Raw genomic sequence first — 1,921 nt, forward strand, 5'->3', positions numbered from 1 at the left:
TATTACATTTTTTTTTTTTTTTTTTACACCAGGATCTCCCGGTGCCAAAAAACTAATTAGCAGTGTGGTGAATGCATGCACATGCAGCACATGCGGTTTGTGGCACCACAGATAGGTTTGCTGTGCCACAAGCTGCACATGCATGCTTGTGGAGATGCTAAAAAAGCAAGGACACTACTTGTGAGGAAAAGAAAAGACTATTCAGTGGGCAAATCTACATGTGCAAATATTGCAGCCAAATAAACTCTGGTGCAGTTTGTTCTAGAGTTTATTGCTCCCAGGCACAGCATTTAAATGTGTACCCGGAACCACAGCCCTGGCTGGCAGGGAGTCCGGGGGAGTGGGCCGGGTGTCAGCCTGCAAGCCCAGAGCTGCTCAACCCTGGCTCAATGTGCTGTGGAGGAGCTGGCTGGGACATTAGGATGCTGCAGTATGGGGCTAACCAACAGACAGCCCCCAGTCTGTAGCACCCTCATGCCACAGCCAGCCATGGTCACCATCTACACATGTTGTGGCACACTAAATAACTTGCTGTAGGATTGTACTTGTGTTAGGCAGTACTATCCTATGGTAGAATTAATTAGTTTACTCTAATCTAATAGTGCCACACATGTAGACAGTGACGCTTTACTGTGGAGCTAATTAGTCAACTCTGCAGTAAAGCACACATGTAGATGCCCCCAGTAAGTTTTGTTCCATTTGTATTAAGTCCCCTTTCACTGTTCTGACGGTGTAAATGTGCCTCACGTTGTGTGTAAAGCATTTATACCTATGTACCTTACCTTGCCAGGGCAGTGTAAAAGGACCCAATATCAATGAGAATCATGTGCAAGTAGCTATATTTGTGAGTATAGTTAGCCTTCAGTAGATGTACTGCTTACCCATGAAGAAGGGAGGCAAAGAGACTATCCAGTGCAAAAATATGAAATTCAGGACTTGAAAGAAAATAGTGATCAGGTTTGGAAGAGAAACTTGGGAATCTGCTGAGAAGAAGCCTATGACTAGGGGGTGTTATGTGCTGAAGGAGGACTCTCCTACATATTAATGCCAGTAGCTGAATGGTTACAGTTCTGCCCAGGAAGTGAGAAACCCAGGATCTAGGTCCCTCCCTTCCCGCCCCCCACCTAGAGGGTGTTTGACGCTGCAGTTCTTTGACCTCCCAGTACAGTATCCCAACCAATAAAATCACAGGTTAGGCATTCTCTAGTCCTCCCTTTGAAGCCGTCACTTGGGAAGCTAAGAGGGAGATATATGAGGACAAGAGAAAAAAAACGAGCAAGCTAGAGGGTGTGTAGCTCAGTGAGATAGAAGCTAATCTATACAGAAACAAGCCCTGATTCTATATTACACCCTTATTCCCACTGGGGCAGAAACTTTCCACTGCTCTCCATTCATTTTATCCAGTGTCTATTAAATGCAGTGGCTCAGCTTCAAGAATAGATGTAGATAACACCTAAGGGTGAGATTTACAAATTATAATTAGTATTTGTTGACTTTGAAGGAGTTACAACATTCCTCTGTTAGGCTAGGGACAGAAGTTAGTCATAAATTAGTATAAGTGGTCGGCAACTGGTTCAAATCTGTAACACAACAGATGTTCAGTGCACATAAACCACTTTCAAAATGACCAAAACGAGTTTAAGATAAACCTGGATGGCTGAAGTATCAGACTTAACTGATTTAAGTTAAATTCATTTATTGAACTTTTGTCCCAGATCCCCTCAAGATTCAAATTAACTCAGTCCCCCAGCATCCCAGGATGCTTTGCACCACCCTCGAAAACTCCACTTTGCAGGGCTGGTGGGCTAGTCTTGGCCCAAGCTGTCTTCTCTAGCTGATCAGGGCAGCTTACTCTAGCACCCTTCTTCCCCCCTCCCTCCCGCCCCCAGCTTCTAGCCTGGACTGCTGTAGGCAAATCAAA

At 44.8% G+C, this 1,921-nt stretch overlaps 1 protein-coding gene across 1 annotated transcript in view; it reads right to left on the reverse strand.

Moving 5' to 3' along the window:
* The window catches only part of LOC109291375 (phosphatidylcholine translocator ABCB4-like), a 116,211-nt gene that overhangs the window by 41,879 nt on the left and 72,411 nt on the right, over window positions 1-1,921 (reverse strand). The window lies entirely within an intron of this gene.

Source organism: Gavialis gangeticus, unplaced genomic scaffold (genome assembly GCF_001723915.1).
Source record: "Gavialis gangeticus isolate Ggan-Ray unplaced genomic scaffold, GavGan_comp1, whole genome shotgun sequence".
Taxonomy (NCBI): domain Eukaryota; kingdom Metazoa; phylum Chordata; order Crocodylia; family Gavialidae; genus Gavialis; species Gavialis gangeticus.